This window comes from Lagenorhynchus albirostris, chromosome 1 (genome assembly GCF_949774975.1).
Source record: "Lagenorhynchus albirostris chromosome 1, mLagAlb1.1, whole genome shotgun sequence".
In the NCBI taxonomy this organism is placed as follows: Eukaryota; Metazoa; Chordata; class Mammalia; order Artiodactyla; family Delphinidae; genus Lagenorhynchus; species Lagenorhynchus albirostris.
Genome location: NC_083095.1, coordinates 24168337 through 24186406, shown reverse-complemented (window position 1 = coordinate 24186406; position 18070 = coordinate 24168337). Strand labels below are relative to the sequence as shown.

The 18070-nt window shown below is 41.4% G+C and overlaps 1 protein-coding gene and 1 pseudogene across 5 annotated transcripts in view; both read left to right on the top strand.

Moving 5' to 3' along the window:
• The window catches only part of NRXN3 (neurexin 3), a 1617293-nt gene that overhangs the window by 609397 nt on the left and 989826 nt on the right, over positions 1–18070 (top strand). The gene's annotated exons all lie outside the window — the stretch shown is intronic.
• LOC132529546 (potassium voltage-gated channel subfamily E member 3-like) lies at positions 13073–13341 on the top strand (annotated as a pseudogene).

Sequence of the window (18070 nt, the reverse complement as noted above, 5' to 3'; positions counted from 1 at the left end):
TCCCACCCTCCCTATCCCACCCCTCTAGGTGGTCACAAACCACCGAGCTGATCTCCCTGTGCTATGCGGCTGCTTCCCACTAGCTATCTACCTTACGTTTGGTAGTGTATATATGTCCATGCCACTCTCTCACTTTGTCACAGCTTACCCTTCCCCCTCCCCATATCCTCAAGTCCATTCTCTAGTAGGTCTGTGTCTTTATTCCTGTCTTACCCCTAGGTTCTTCATGACCTTTTTTTTTTTTCTTAGATTCCATATATATGTGTTAGCATACGGTATTTGTTTTTTTCTTTCTGACTTACTTCACTCTGTATGACAGACTCTAGGTCCATCCAACTCACTACAAATAACTCAATTTCATTTCTTTTTATGGCTGAGTAATATTCCATTGTATATATGTGCCACATCTTCTTTATCCATTCATCTGTTGATGGACACTTAGGTTGCTTCCATGTCCTGGCTATTGTAAATAGAGCTGCAACGAACATTTTGGTACATGACTCTTTTTGAATTATGGTTTTCTCAGGGTATATGCCCAGTAGTGGGATTGCTGGCTCATATGGTAGTTCTATTTGTAGTTTTTTAAGGAACCTCCATGCTGTTCTCCATAGTGGCTGTATCAATTTACATTCCCACCAACAGTGCAAGAGGGTTCCCTTTTCTCCACACCCTCGCCAGCATTTACTGTTTCTAGATTTGTTAATGATGGCTATTCTGACTGGTGTGAGATGATATCTCATTGTAGTTTTGATTTGCATTTCTCTAATGATTAATGAAGTTGAGCATTCGTTCATGTGTTTGTTGACAATCTGTATATCTTCTTTGGAGAAATGTCTATTTAGGTCTTCTGCCCATTTTTGAATTGGGTTGTTTGTTTTTTTGTTATTGAGCTGCATGAGCTCTTGTAAATTTTGGAGATTAATCCTTTGTCAGTTGCTTCATTTGCAAATATTTTCTCCCATTTTGAGGGCTGTCTTTTGTTCTTGTTTATGGTTTTCTTTGCTGTGCAAAAGCTTTGAAGTTTCATTAGGTCCCATTTGTTTATTTTTGTTTTTATTTCCATTTCTCTAGGAGGTGGGTCAAAAAGGATCTTGCTGTGATTTATGTCATAGAGTGTTCTGCCTATGTTTTCCTCTAAGAGTCTGATAGTTTCTGGCCTTACATTTAGGCCTTTAATCCATTTTGAGTTTATTTTTGTGTATGGTGTTAGGGAGTGTTCTAATTTCATTCTTTTACATGTACCTGTCCAGTTTTCCCAGCACCACTTATTGAAGAGGCTGTCTTTTCTCCACTGTATATTCTTGCCTCCTTTATCAAAGATAAGGTGACCATATGTGTGTGGGTTTATCTCTGGGCTTTCTATCCTGTTCCATTTATCTGTATTTCTGTTTTTGTGCCAGTACCATACTGTCGTGATTACTGTAGCTTTGTAGTATAGTCTGAAGTCAGGGAGCCTGATTCCTCCAGCTCCGTTTTTCATTCTCAAGATTGCTTTGGCTATTCGGGGTCTTTTGTGTTTCCATACAAATTGTGAAATTTTTTGTTCTAGTTCTGTGAAAAATGCCAGTGGTAGTTTGATAGGGATTGCATTGAATCTGTAGATTGCTTTGGGTAGTAGAGTCATTTTCACAATGTTGATTCTTCCAATCCAAGAACATGGTATATCTCTCCATCTTTAATTTCTTTCATCAGTGTCTTATAATTTTCTGCATAAAGGTCTTTTGTCTCCTTAGGTAGGTTTATTCCTAGATATTTTATTCTTTTTGTTGCAGTGGTAAATGGGAGTGTTTTCTTAATTTCACTTTCAGATTTTTCATCATTAATGTATAGGAATGCCAGAGATTTCTGTGCATTAATTTTGTAACCTGCTACTTTGCCAGATTCATTGATTAGCTCTAGTAGTTTTCTGGTAGCATCTTTAGGATTCTCTATGTGAAGTATCATGTCATCTGAAAACAGTGACAGTTTTACTTCTTCTTTTATTATTTGTATTCCTTTTATTTCTTTTTTTTCTCTGATTGCTGTGGCTAAAACTTCCAAAACTATATTGAATAAGAGTGGTGAGAGTGGGCAACCTTGTCTCATTCCTGATCTTAGTGGAAATGGTTTCAGTATTTCACCATTGAGGACGATGTTGGCTGTGGGTTTGTCATATATGGCCTTTATTATGTTGAGGAAAGTTCCCTCTATGCCTACTTTCTGCAGGGTTTTTATCATAAATGGGTGTTGAATTTTGTTGAAAGCTTTCTCTGCATCTATTGAGATGATCATATGGTTTTTCTCCTTCAGTTTGTTAATATGGTGTATCACATTGATTGATTTGCGTATATTGAAGAATCCTTGCATTCCTGGAGTAAACCCCACTTGATCATAGTGTATGATCCTTTCAATTAAAATACACTAAGAAAAACAGTAAGTGAAAAGAATCTCTCGAATTTCTTAGATTACCTATGGGAACAAAGCCAACTGTTCAGGCCAAGAAATGCCCATCTAGCTGTACCTAAAGGATAGATGGACACACTACGATCCCCACAGAAATGGTACTAGGAAACCATGAAAATGATTGTTACGTAAGCTTTTCAAGACTAGAAATCTTGGAAGCTTCCTGACATATATAGGCTGGATTCTGTTTGTCTGCTGTTCTCTTGTTTCTATAGGTTGGTAACTAAAATGGTTTATTTTAATACTCTTTAGCAAATTCTGCAATTAGTATACTATAAATCGTCAGTGCTCCTGGTTATCTCATTTTTCATTTTTTGCCTAAGACCTCATGCCTTTTGAGTGACCTCTCCCTTCAGTAACCCTTGGAGCTCCAGTCTCACCAGCCTATACATGTCAGGAAGCTTCCAAGATTTCTAGTCTTGGAAATTCTAGTCTGAAGATCAACACAGCAAGGGGACCAGGTCACAGAGGGGAGGCTCCTGTCTAAACATTCCCCTAAGAGGAGCAAAGCTTCACTTCTGAGTCTTGGGGTACAAGCGGAGGAGTTGGTTTGGGTCTGCTGAAACTCCGTTGCTGAGTTTTCTCTTCCTTCTTGCTCATAACCGACTCTCTAGCCACTCTTGTGCTCACCAGCACATACTAAGCATAAAGAACAGCGAGCTTTGGAAGGTTAAGGGGCAACTTGTCCATTGCACTCTTTGCCCTGCTAAGTCGAGAACCCCATGCAGCATGTGGTGCGTGTGGAGGAGAGAATGCTCCTTAAGAATTTTGTATTTTGTTTTGCAACCTCCCCTTCCCAACTCTCCTCCCCCCACCCACCCCCAGTCCATCTGTGAAGCCTGAATTCTTACACAGGCTATCTGTCTACAGATGCCCCAGCCTTAATCACGTCCTCTGTATTGTGTATGGCTCCTGAATCTATCCTCTTATGTCAGTTGTTTACCAGTTCCCTTCAGCTGTCTGCTCTTTATCATATTATTGATCAGTCACTCCTGGGTGTCTCAGGTTGGGGAAGAGAGAGACAGGAGGGCTGGAAAAGGAAAGCGGGAAGAGAGTATAGCAGAGGACTGTCAGTTAAGATGGTTCCAAAAATAGCTCAGCCCGGCTGATGATAGCTCTGCTTACAGCTGCCCGTACGGGACTTACGCACTTTGCTGAGATTCTCTGCTGAAATGTGTTCCACCAGCTGCTCCTGCAGTTGGTGGCAGCTGGTGGTGACAGCAGTGGGCCGGCCACACCTTCAGAGAAGGAGGAAGCAATAGGTTGGGGGCACGTGACAGGCTCCCACACAGGGAGATGAGGTTTGTCATAGCCTGTTAGAACTCCCCAGGCATCTGTGTTCTTTTTAAAGTATGACCTGGGCACTTGATATCCAGTTTTTTTTTTTCCTCCAATCTTTTTTAATGAGTTGGAGAGATGAGTTATGAAAAAACGGTTATATTTCCCACCCACTGTATGTCTGTCTGTTATTTCGTTGTTGTTGCTGCGGTTTATTGTATACATAGACTTTGTTCTCTGTTGCACTTTCTGTTGGGAGATTCAGCTACACAAAGCACTCAACCTTGTAACACTTTGGTCTTATCCAGGGCCTTCGTTTACCAAGGAACCTCTGCACAACTACTGGGTCTAATAGTGTAGTAAAACTAAGTGCAACTTTTATAAAGGGCCCTGCCCCTCAAATATGCTAAGCCTGTGGCATGTAGAAAATGCAGTGTGCCTCACCTTAATCTGATCTTAATATGATCTTAATCTGATCTTAATATGACCCCTTCTCAGAATGAAATGCTCTTTCACGGGCTCTCGGAATTTTGTACTCGTTTTCCTCCAGCCACTATACTTTGAATTCTAGTTTTTTGCATCCGGGTTCTCCCCTGAGCACTGTAGGGGTGCCCCTGTAATTTGCTATACTTGTGGTCTTGCTCTGACACACAGCACACCCTAAACCAGTTTTTAAGCTCTCTTGTAAAATTTGTCTACTTCATCCAAAATCTCTTAAGTATTAAAGTTGTATGCACTTGAAAAAGTTAAGATGTTTAAATTTTCCAGACCAGGGAGTCTTAGGAAACAGGCAAGGTACAAAATAAAAGGAAAAAAGGAAAAGAGTGTGTTACTTATTCTTTGATACAGATTCTGTTATCTGTCATGATATGGTGGGGAGAGGGGAGAAAAACAGCTTTCTCCTTACAAATTCCAGCTTCTGCTCCTGCCCTGAATATAAATACTGTTATTCAAAAAGGCTTTTTGCCTACTTCTTGGTAGGCTATTCAGTGACGTATCAGATATGAAGAACAATTTTATTGCCTAAGTGAGGGGCTGGTTAAAATGTGTTTTCCTCCTATCCAGGCTCTGAACATCTGATTTACTAGGTCAAGATGGGACCAAGAATCTGCACTTTAATAAGCATGCTCAGTAATTCTGATGTAGATTGCCTGGTGACTACCATTAGAGAACCCTAGTCTAAATTTTGATAGAATTTTTTTCACAAGTGAGGGCTATAATTTGGAACCCTTGAGGAGAGAGGAAATTGAGGGAGAATAAATCAGCATCATCTGTGTTTTCCGTGATAGTTTAGAGGGCTCCAGTATTAGTTTATTTCACGACATGTATTTTGTTTTGATTTGTTGCAAAATTACTGCCTTTTTATGTATATTCCATGTCAAAGTGTGAATGGGACAATTTCCATTAGTGGAAAGGCTTTCAGCATTAGCAAAAAGCAGGGAGAAAATGACCGTGATGGAGGAGAGTTAGGGCTGAAGTCCTACAGTGCGTCGAGGAGGCTGTTTCCTTGTTGCAACCCAGGTTAGAGACACCTTTGCTTCCTTTGTGCATACAGAGTCCCCTGCTCCCTCCCCTGAAGTCTGTCTGGATTCAGTGAAGTCCGTGTTCAAGTTCATTTAACCTACATCGCCACCTACTGTCCACCTCCATCCCCATCTAAGAAACGTTTGCTGGGGTTGGGTGGAGATGAGGTATGAGAGGCTGTACCTTGAGTGCAAGGGGCGACTGTGAATGCACCCCTGCGGCCCCCTGTTTAGGATGCCTGATTTACAATGCTTTATTCAGAATTACAGCCGTTCTATCCTTATTTCTAAGTTCTCCCTTTATTTCAATCCAGAAGCAAATTTGGGGTTAGGAATATCAGCCAAGCTCTGACTGAAACAAAAGCAAACCTCTCTCCACCTAAGAGAGGGCCTAAGGCCCTCTTTCTTGGCTTTAAAATTTTTATTGATTTGGGAATTTAGTGTTAGCTCCAACTGTGAATAATGGCCACTTTGGGCCTTTGGAGTGCTGCTGGCAGTTGTCCAGCTAATTTATGGAAGGAAATCTGAAAATGCTTTGCCCTAGTCCTTTGTTTCTTTATTTTGGTGGATTTCTTTTTTCTATCCTTGAGATTGTTTCCTACTTAAGTTGAGCAGGGAATACTCTCCTATAGCACCCTTCTCTGATTCGCTTAGAAAGAGCAAGTGTCCTTTGAGAAATTCCTACTGCTGGTTGTTGGCCCTTTGCTCCTGTCCTGGCATCTCTAGAGCTGGAGATGGAAGTCATCCTATGGGTTTCTCTTGTCTTATGCTTTGGCTGTTCTCTTCCATGTGTTTGTTCTTCTCTTAATCTTGTATTGAAATCCATCCATTATCTGAGCTTCCATCTTTAGTGAAGACCCACTTTTGCGTGTTATGTCCTAGGATAATATTCCAGAAAACAGATAATTGCATAGATATAAAATCTTATTTTTATAATCTTTAGACTTAGGTTGGATTAACCAGCATCTTCTCAGGTAGATTTCTTGGAACCTAAGGCAGAATATCTGTATTTGAAGTGCAGGGAAGGCTAAGTAGAGTTTTCATTGAGCTATCTTAGATATAGAATAATGTTAGGTATTGATTAGAATTAGTGACATAGGTTAGATATTTGATATTTGGTATCAGATACAGAGTGATTACCAAGGAGAATAAAATAGGACTAGCACAGCTCCTTTCTTTTTTCCCCTAAACCTCTACTATCTAGGATTATAATAGACGTTTTATAACCAAGAACAAAGTCTTTAACTCTCTTTGTTCCTCTAGCAAATTTTCTTCTGTTAAAAAAAGTCATTAAAGTATCTCTCTATTTTAGAAGTTCTTCATAAAGTCTATCTTAAACCATGCTATGCTTTTAGATCATTATAAGATTAATTAAAATAATTTTTTATAGGCTAACAGCCTTACTTAAAAAATTACTTCATTCTTGTAACGTGAATTCTTACAGACCTCTTTATTGTCTAGGAGAATGTGGATGCATTGCTATTCCTGATAACTATATTTATAATGTGGAATTGGTTTCATACTCTCAAATCATATATTAAATGCATATTATATACATATTAAATTATAATATTAATATTGGTTTTCTATATAGCTATTATTTTTATAGCACTTGCTGCCTACCAGGCCTTTGGACTATGCTGTTGTATCCATTATTTTACTTAATTCTCCAAAAAACAATGAGAGCTCAGTACTATTCTTTCCATTTTACAGATGAGGAAATTGAGACGCATAGAGACTGACTTGGCCAACAGCACACACTTCGTAAATGGCAGAAAATGAACTTGCATCTAGGGTTATCCTCCTTCCAAAGCTCACATTCTTAAACTTCTGGCTCAAATTCTTCTAGTGTTAAGTCTCTCTTTAATTCACAAGTTTATCTCTGCTCATTTTCAAGAGTGTCGTTGTTGAATTTTTTCTCCTTAAAAGTTACTGCAACAAAATAGCTCTGTTTGAAGATTTCAGTCTTGCTTTACAGCCTTTTGTTCGTTGTTTGGGAAGGATAGAGGGACTGCAGCTGCCAGGGTGAGCAGGATGGATGAGTCATTGTTGAGGGAAGAGGGCCGCTTCCCTGCTGCATAACACCCTTCATGTTTTCAGTTGTGGGCCCCTTGCTCTGGTCATCGTAACGCATTTGCCTGTCCCTGCAGGAGGGGGAACGTCTACTCCTTTGTGCGCTTCTGTCCAGCCCCTCTTGTGCATTCAGTAAGACCTGGCTCTTTGGGGCTAGGGGTCTCCAAAGTTAACAAGGAAGTCCACATTCTCCACTTCCTCAGTACAGCCCTGTGGCAGTCCTTCTTGGATATAAGGTCCTGGAAACCACAGAGCTTGTTACCTCTAGAAATTGCATTGACCTGTGCATTGCTCTTCTCTTTCTAGAAAGAGCGATCACAGTTCCCAAACCTTTAGCCAACACTTGGAATAGAGGAGCTGAGTTTTTTGAAAAAAATCCCTAACCCAGATGTTCCCAGACCTGAATCATCATGAAAAACATGGAGCCTCTGGGGGGAAGAAACAAAAGGTCCTCAGGATCCAGAAGTGTTATTTTTCATCAGTGCCTCCGGGAGGATATGACAGTCAGTGTTAGGTTCACACTCTCATCAAATTCTAAGTTTTTCCAGGAAGAGAGTAAAGGAAAACTTTTGTCTTTCTTGGCTGAAGGGTTAAGGTTTAACTCCTCCCTCTGCTTTTGGGACTCTCTTAGCCACATTCCAGTTCAGGGGACAGCTCCTTTTAAGTGGGTGCTCCCAGTGAATGTGCTCTTCAGTGGGAATTCTGGCCAGGAGTTGTCCAAGGACAGGCTGCCAGATCCAGGCTGGCCAAGGCCTCAGAGAAGCAGGACGTGGGTTACGCCGAAAGATACGAAGCTCATGGGTGTGCCGTACTCCATACCTTCCACTAGCTCCCTTCATTTAACGGCTGTTTGGTGAGCACTGTGTGTGTCCGGGAGAGTAGCTGGTGCTAGAGATTCAATGGCGAGCAGATAGACATCGCTCTTCCTTCATGTAGCTTACTAGCTAGTGTAGAGACAGACACTAAACAAACATCCTGGTGCACAGTGAAGATCTTCTCTTCCTAAGTGCCATGAAGGGGAATTTCAGTGTGCAAAGGTGTACGGCCAGAAGGCCTGTCCTATTCCGGGCTGGCTGTGGTGTGTCAAGGAGGGTTTCCTGAGCAGGTGACATTTGAGCAGATCTTAGAACAGTGAGCCGGGTTTAGCCAGCTGAGTGAGGGGGCCTGAAGAGGCCCTTCAAAGAACACAAAGTGAATGTGGCTGAGGCCAAGTGAGGTATGGGGAGAGCGGCAGCAGGCAAGGCTGGAGAGGAGGGGAGGTCAGAGCCTGTGGGCCCTGGTTGGTCGTGGTAAGCATTTTGCAGCTGAGCTCCCGTCCTTTCACCTTTCACCTTGATGAAGCCAAGTCTGCAGGCTTCTCCTCAACCTTTTTCTGCTTCTCATCTGCTTGTGCTGGTCACCTGAGCCTCTCACTCATCCATAGCCTCATCTGGAGTGAAGGAAGTGCTGACAGGCAGTGAGCGTAGACCCGACCGTGGGCTGTACGCCGGCTCTGCAGACCATTCTTGGAGTAAGCAAAGGGGTGCAGGTGAAACGTGTCTTCTCTGTGGGCTGCGCTCATTGTCGCACCCACCCTGATGCCCACTGCCCTCCCTGCCCACCTCTCCTCGCCCCTTTAACCTGTCCAAGGCACGCTGACCAGCCTTGCCACTCTGGCCACTGATTCGCCCAGATGAAGCAAGCAGGGTCTCATGTCTTGTGACGTTGGAGGATTCTGCAGGAATGAAGAGAGCACCCCCCACTCTGCACGCACAGACACTCCTCAGCCAGCTTCTGCTTCTCTGAGACATGCAAATAGTCTCTAAGTGTTTTTACGCATCAGTGCTCCGATAAGGGAAACTTGTACAAAGACTAATTGTTTTTATGCTTCCTTTATAGAACATGAACACATTTGAGTTTTTGTTTCTTGTTCTGGAACATTAATGCAAGGCTTGGGAATATCAGCTTTACAGTTTCGTTTTCCTATTCCCAGAATAGGTTTAAAACAGAGAGCAACATGCCTACCTACATAACTTCTTCGGTGACAGTTGTTTTAAAAATACATAGCTTTCTTCTAAGAGAGCTATTAAGTAGAGAGAAAGTCAGAATGGACATTAAGGGATTATCATAAAGATAGCTTTATGATCATGACTGTCATTGCCGTTGTCAAAGAGGCATTTATTAAATGGTAAATCCTGTTTCGTATTTGCTGCTATAAAGAAAATTACAAAGTCATAGCCTTTGTCCTGGGAAAATTTCAAGCTATGGAGACAGCCTTGATTTATAAATATTTGAAAAGGGCATAAAGGTAACAAGAACCAAAACAAGAGATTGCAAAAGATTGGGTCAATAGATAAATGGACTTCAGGTATTTATATTACTTATCCATCGACGGTCACAACCAATCTGGGTTGCTATTCTGTTAGTCAGGGCAGGGTGGCTTGTGCTGTGGTAACAAACTCCGTACCTAGTAGCTTAACACATGGAGCTCATTTCTCAGTCCATACTTCATATTCATCACAGAATGCCGGGGGCTCTGCTTTGTGTCATCACTCTTCAGGGAGCTAGGCTGACGGGCCCTTCACCGTCGGGCATGTTGCTGGTTCCCCTGGAAAAAGGGAGGACATAAGGGCTGTTGTGACTGGCATTGAAGTGTTTCTGCCCAGAAGTGACACTTTACTTCCACATACATTCCGTTAGCTCAGGCAAATCACGTGGTGATATGTAGCTCCAAGGCAGCAAGAAAGTACAGTCCTCCTTTAGGAGGAAAACCAGAATGTTGATGAACAGTGAGAAACTTCTGGTCAAATTTAATAATTACTCTAGCCACAGTAATTGATCAATCAGCCTGTCAAATGATAATAACACGACTACTTATCAGTAATGGAACACTTCCTATGTACCAGCGTCTTTGTTGAACAATTCACATACATCTAATTACATCTAATTCTTTACCAGCCTCTCAGGTGGGTTGTATTATTATCTCTGTTTTCCACACGATAAAATTAAAACTGGGAGTCTTTAAGTAACTTGCCTAAGGTTACACAGCTAGTATTTAACAGAGCTGTGATTCAAACCTACTTCCTCCTAATTTGAGAGTCTGAGCGTTTCTCCAAGATTCCTATCATGTAAGTGAAGTCTCTTGACTTCCTGTGCATAGTGCTGGAAGGAACAGAGTAAAGTGATTTCTGACCTAGTTACTTAGAATTGCTAAAACATGCCTCTGCTTTGCTAAAAATCACCTCTGGCTTTGTTGGTCTTTAGAACCAAATGGATTATTTTTCTTTTTGTAAACTCTTCTCAGCCCTGTTCTGCTTAGCTTCCTGTTTTTATGGTTGGTAAGGTAACTTTTCCCTCACACGAGTTCCTTGAGAATTGGCTTCCCAGGCACTTTCACGTTTTTCTAGCATCTAGCATTACTAGGGCTTAGAACATCCTGTGATCACCAAGACACTGTTAGGGAAGGCTCGTAGTTGAAGAATTCTTAGAAAACGTAGTCACTTTTTTAAAATTCACTTACAAGCATGTTCCCCAAAATCACTTGTTTTCAATTCTGTTTTAGTTTTCTCCTATTTGTGAATTAAGTCTCTCCCTTTTGTTTTAGAACATTTTATTAGTTCATTATTTTCTTTTCCATTATATCTCCAGTGTCTAGCAAAATGCTTGGCACATATATCTTAAAAATGAAAGAAAGAATCAATGAACTGGTGGATTTCATGTTCAGGTTCTTCTTCAACTGCTCTTCCCTGGTTATCTCCTTCACCAATGTTTGGACAGATAGCCACTCTGCTCTTAATTATTCCATTGTTTACTGCCTGTATGATTTTGATAAATTTTGTAACCTGTTCTCTCACCTATAAAGTGGGGATAATGGTGTGCCTACCTCTTAGACTTGTGTAGTGAGTATTAAATAGTTTCATGCTACAAAGAACTTGGAATATTACCTCACGGAGAGAAAGTACAATAATGATCTTTTTACTCTTTGTCTTGGGAGTCAAAATTGTCCTTCAGATTTCACTTTTCAGGTTCTTTCTTACACTGCCTTATACCTAAAATTTCATGTCCTTTCTATACAAATTCATCACAGGGAGTTTAATTGTATTATTGCCATAGAGTGAGTTAGTGAGTTACTCCTTTTAATCCAATCATTTATAATCTGTTCAGGTTATTTCCCCAGAGAGTGATATTTGTGTAAGACATTCATTCTTTTTGGCTTAAATATTAGTTATTGAGACACGATGGGCTTGAGTATTTGGGCTCCATGCATATCCACATACTCATTCATTGATTCCTTTATCCATTCAACAAGTATTTATTGAGAATAATTATAGATATGCTTAGAGGCAGAAAAGAATGTTAAAATCTTTTAGACCAGATCTACCCTCGTTTCTACACATTTAATACTAAGCATCTAAAAGCTGCAGTGTCAAAGTTGTCTCACTGAGAACATTTAAGTGAAGGAGGATTCCATTTTGTTCTCCTTCTTGGACAGTCCCATTCACCGCAGGAAAGACACTCACATGAAATCATGAACTTGTGCTCCTGTATGTTTTCTTTGTACTAATGGGAACATTTTGAATCAAATATGAAGAACACTAATTCATATATAGTCTGAAGAACCTCAGTTTTAAGTCTGTTATGGTTGATTCCAAGTCTGTACGGACCTAGGGAGAGTCTAGAGTACCATGTTTTGAGGTCTTCAGCCTGGCAGTCTCACATCAGGGAACTTGAATGGGGTTGCAGAAGGATGCCAGAAGACCTCCTGTATCAGTTTCCTGTATCAGTTTTCCATGAAAATTACCACAAACTAGTTGGCGTACAGCTATATACATATTTTTTCTCTCACAGTTCTGGGGGCCGGAAGTCTGAAGTCAGTATGCTTCCTGGAGGTCACTGCGGCTCCCTCTAGAGGCTCTAGAGGGTCCCCATTCTTGTGTCTTCCAGTGTTTATGACTGTCGGCGTCCCTGGACTTGTGGCTGCATCACTCCAATCTCTGCCTCCATCTTCTTATGGCCTTCTCTGCTGTGTGTGTCTGCTCCTCTTTGTGTCTAACTTATGATGATACTTGTGCTTGCATTTAGAACCCACCTGGCCAATACAGGATAAGCGCCTCCACTTAAGATGCCTAACTTAATCACATCTTTTGTTGTATGCAGTAACATTCATTCTTTTGCCATTTAAGGTAATAATCACAGGTTGTGGGGATTAAGACATGGACATATCCTTTCATGGGGCTGCCATTCAATCTACCATACCTGGGTTCAAGTCCTTGTTTGACTAACTATCCACAATTAGGCAAGTATCACATCTTTCTGAAATTAAGTTTTCTCATCTATAAAATGAGATATCAATGCCCGGTTTACAGAGTTTTAATGAGAAACAGAAGAGAGAATGTATGTGATGTTCCCTAACTTAGTTCTCAACATAATTAGTTGCCTTAGTTCCAGGTACTCAGAGGGTAGAACAGATTTTAAACTGTTTTACTTTAAAGAAAAAGGTGGCAGAGCGGAGGGGGCGCAGACGGTGCTGGCTGCGGGCTGCGAGCAGGGGGGCTGGCGGAGCGCCTTGGGGTGCAGTGCGGGGCACTCGCGAGCCCAGGGCAAGGTGTCTAACGAACAGACGGCGCCCCGGGAGCCTTGCCGACCAGCAGCAGGACTACAGAATGGTACCCCTAAATGGAGAGAGATTGCAGGGCTGATCAGAGAGGACGAGAAACAAGGAAGGCTTCTGAAGGAGGGCATCCTCCGATTCTTCCCCCACCTGAATCCCTGTTGCTATGGAGACCACCAATGGGACTGAGACCTGGTATGAGAGCCTGCACGCTGTGCTGAAGGCTCTAAATGCCACTCTTCACAGCAACTTGCTCTGCCGGCCAGGGTCAGACAACCTGACTGAGGAGAGGCGGGCCAGTCTATTCTCTTCATCATGTTCCTATTTGCTGCCACTGTGGGCAGCCTCATCCTGGGATACACCCGCTCCTGCAAAGTGGATAAGCGCAGTGACCCCTATCATGTATACATCAAGAACCGTGTGTCTGTGCTCTAATGCTAAGAGGCCAGGGATGGCAGAAGATCAAGACTCCTGAGGATTATCTTGTGGGGCCTCCAGAACTCAGCTATGTGTTAAATTAGGCCTCAGTGTTCTAATCTGTAAGATCAACAAGAAACAGTACTAAGGGGAGTCATCACTGGGGAAGGAGGAGAGGATCTAGCAGACCTAGGCCTTGTGGATAAGGATTTTTTCCAGCAAAGATAGACTTTATAGACAGTAGGAGCCCTTTGAACAAATATATAAAAGTGGCAGGGGTTCCCTGGTGGTGCAGTGGTTAGGACTCCATGCTCTCACTGCCAAGGACCTGGGTTCAATCCCTGGTCGGAGAACTGAAATCCCACAAGCCGTTCAGTGTGGCCAAAAAAAAAAAAAAGTATACACACACACACACACACACACACACACACACGTATATATATATAAGTGGCAACATATAATGACAGATGAGTGTTCTGGTGGCAGGAGTGTTGGGGGCTAGGGGCTAGAGGAAGGAAAAGAGGAAGCTGTAGCAGAGGGAAATGAGGCAGGAAAATGCGCTGAGGACACGTTTTGATGTGTTATCTTCAATGACCATGAGGAGCAGCAATGATTATCCCATATCACAGACAGGAAATCTAAGTTATGTCACTTATTTATATTTTTTCACATTTTATGTTTTTCAACCCATTTAACATTTGTGATTTTACCCCCTGTGAGGGAAGCAGAGCAAGTGCCGTTCTGCCCATTTGGGCCAAAGCGGTACCATGACTGGAACCCAGGTTCTCTGGTCACCTTGCCTAGTGCTTTGCAAAACTGTGTGCTACCTAGGAGTGGATCTAGGCCTGAAACTTATATAATTCTGGGGGGCCCTCCTTAAGAAAAAGAACTTTAAAATATTTTTGCAAGTATTACAAAAACATATCACCATGTTAATACATTGTTGGGGCCCCTCCTAAGATCTTAAGAAGGAGCCATGCAAGTGCAGAGCCCTGACTGTCAAGCCTTATTAGCTCCATGGTCCCTGTGCCCTTCCACCCATGTCCCACTGCCTTTCCCAGCCCCATCTCCAGTCCTGGGGACTTCACTACCTCTAAGGAAGCCTCTAACGTTTTGAATGAATTCTGTGAGTAATTTTCTGATATCAAGTTGAAATCTGCTTCTAGAAGATTATTATCACACCTAGAAGATTATCATATTAAAAGAGGCAGGTACCTGATTCAGTGGAAAGAGAACCAGCCCTGATTCTACTACCAGTGTGGTGTATAAACTGGCTAGACACTTAAAAAAAAGAAAAGGGAAGGTTGACTTATATTTGGTCAGAATTTGTTAAAGTTTTATGACTTGGTTGAAAAAATATTATTGAGCAACCACCAAATGGTTTTTATATTTAGTTCACCATTATGCATAGAACAGCCAAAAAATGGTTTTATATTCAGATACCATTATATGTTGGCTGTGCCTCATTTAGTAATAATTCCTTTCTGTCTGCTTTCTGCTGCTTCCTAGCCACTAGCATATTTGATAACGTATTACTATGTGATGTCAAATTCTTTAAATAATAATGAGTGATAGTTGGAGTAACCAACCAGTGATGTCTTGCTGTCACAGGCCTGCAAAAAAAAATCCGTTGAAACAATCTTTGGCTGAAAGAAACTATAAGGGCAGTATAGAAGTTATCATCCACATTTTACAGAATTCTTATTTGAGTTATGTACTTACAGATTCATATTCCAGGCTCTTTCTTAGTCGAACTGTAATTTCTACATCTACAAGTAAAAACACTCATCAAAAAATATGACTAAAATATAATATCTGAGTTTTGTGGTAATACATGGCATTGATTTTATTGAGTTGTTTGTGATTTGGAATAGCTCTGTCTCTCTGAATTAGGAGACAACTGAAGAAATTTAGCCAACATTCACAGATAGGTATAGCATAATTAAAGTCAAGGCGTTTTTCAAAATTTAACCTCAATGTGTTCCTCTGCAAATTCTTTTTTTTAGTAATTTTAATTTCTGCAGTCACCCCTTTTCAGTAACTTCTGGTCTCATTCTTTCTTTATCTTGCTCATACACTTTGGCCCCCTTGGCATCTGCTCCTTCTTGCTTATGGAAAGAATGTTGACCTTGAATATGCATAATATTTCATTCTGTGAACTATAGTAAAGTTGATGTGACAATTGGAATAGGCAGGAGGCAACATAATGGGCCAGGTGTCTTCCAGCTCTAAAATCCCATGAACTTACATTCTTCTGAATATTAGCTCCTAAATTAAAATCTCACACTCTATAGCTGAATCCTATCACTATCCTGTCTATCTCCTTTCTCCAATCTAAAGGAAGAATTTTTTATTATTTCATATCTTGGTTTTTTTGGATTACTTTGAGTTATTTTTTTTAAAAAGTAATGAAGATATTAAGTCCAAACTTTCCAGAAGCGTATGAGCATGTTATATGTGTGTGTGTGTGTGTGTGTTTGGGTGTAAGAGACTGAGATTTTTGCTTTTACTCAACCAACCCTTTAGAGGTCTTCAGAGTTTCCAGGTGAGTTTATTTCTTTAAGACACGACTGCTTTTTTTTTCATACAACCATTTCACGTCTTCCAAGAAATGACTACAAGAACATCTGCTTCAGTGTTCATACACATCTTATCTGATCATCGTTTCCATTCTTTTCCAACCCCCATTCCAAATCACATCCAAAATGGCGAAATATGACTTTAGACGCCAGTTGTGTCCTCTCTATGAATGTTTTCCGTATTTGAAATGGCTGAGGAATTATCTTGCCTCTACCAATAGTAATTTAGAATGAGAGGGATTGGATAAGGGTCATTTCCTCCATCTCCTGAGATTTCAAAAGCTCTGTTTTCTTTTATACCTGATCGGGTCTACCAGTTGCAAAGCTGTACGATGTAGTGGAGAAGTGCATGCGGTTAATTATGACAATTACAATCAGTTCTTTACAATCTTTGCTTCTCTTATGGGGTTTAAAGACTATAATGTATGTCAAAAGGACAAAATAATGTTTCTGTGTTTTCTGCTTACAGCTGCTTTTATGACTGGGTTTTGCTCATAAACAGGTGGTTATAAGATGCAATCCTTCCATTAGTCCATTTATCTTACCTGTCTTGTACCCTGGGTTCCCTGGTATGTCATTAAACACAAGTGTTGAGATTCCCAACAACTCTGAGGGAATCTCAGGGCCTGGACAGAATCCCTTGAACATGTTACAATGAAAATGAAACCACTTATGGTCAGTGGAAGTAGATAAAATGCATTTAGTTAATTTTCAGAAACTCCCTCGCTACTCTCAGACCTCTGCGGTCTGCCTTCCTGCCTGCCCCCCTTCACCATCTCTCCACTGTTTTTTTTAATCCCTGCTTAATCCCCACTCTTTCAACTTTGCCCCAGTGAAATTCTGTGCCCAGTTTCTTCTCACCTTTTTGGTCTCAGGTTCCTAGCGTGTTGTGAAGAGTATAGCACGTGGAAATGAATTTCTGTGCTGTTGGCACAGTTACTTTATCTCTGATGTTGTAAGTCGAATCCTCACAGTGTGCACGTTGCCACCTCATCTTGCCGAGGGCAGCTAGGAAAGAGGTAAGACAAACTTTTTCTCTCAGCACACCTTCCTTCTCTGCGACGCTCACCCCTGCCTGAGAGGTAGGTATGAAGAGGTAGAGGTTCATGGCGAATGAAACTCTCTGAGCCTTTTCCCCCTTGAGTGTACCTTGCTTAAGTAGCATGTTTCCAGTTAATGACCATCTGGTAAAGCTGACAGCCTCAAGTCCTCCTAATTCTTAACTGTCTGAAAAAAATGTGCCCAACCTGCCATGGCTTATGACTGAATTATATAAACCATGAAGCACAATAAAGTCATTAACTTTCAACATGTCAAATTTGACTTGAATTGCATCCTGCCCAGAATTTGATGGCCTTTCCCCAACACTTAAGAGAGCAGGCCTGTGTACTGTTCAAAAAGCACTTTGTCACTTCTCAGAGAACCAGTAGCTTTGCGTGGCTGTCTGGACGTGCACGTCAGCAGGGCTGGGAGAAGGGGAATGTCTAGTGAAGTAAAGAGCATGGAGAAGCAGGTGTGAGGTCCACTAGGGAGAGGCAAAGCATCTCTTCCCAGGAAAAGGGAAGAGAAGAAATATTCTACATTTGGGTACTGCACGTTTATCCTGAAAATAACGATTCACTTTGCAGTGGGGAAACTTTGGATGAAAGTGTGTGCTTTACAATTCTGATTACCCTTCCCCCTTTGTTCCCCACTATCAAAAATAATCATATTCTATAAATGTCAGTGGAATGTGGTTAGAGTGAAGCTACATTTTTGGAGAACCAGGTGTCAGCTCTGTCAGATTTCTATGAATAGGTACATTTATATACACTTTTTCAAAGAAAGAAAGGCCACTCACCACCCTGCTTGTAAAACTGTCAAGGATTTAGGAAAGAACTATGGTAGGCTGTCTTCATGTGGGAAAGGAAATCTGGTTCTCAAGATATTTGGGGCATTGCAGTGAATAAGGGATATTAATAGAGTTCCACCCCCAGCCTCTCTGGCTAAGAACTGATCTGCCTAGAATTTAAGAAGGAGAGGCATCTAAAGGCTTGTCCAGTGCTCAGCCCTACTGCCATATGAAGGTGTCATCCTGAATGTGGAGGGGAAAGTGTGGGCTTTGGGATGTATTACTGGTGTACTATCCCCCCTATTCCCATCCCTTCTTGTCCCTGAATTCCCATCTG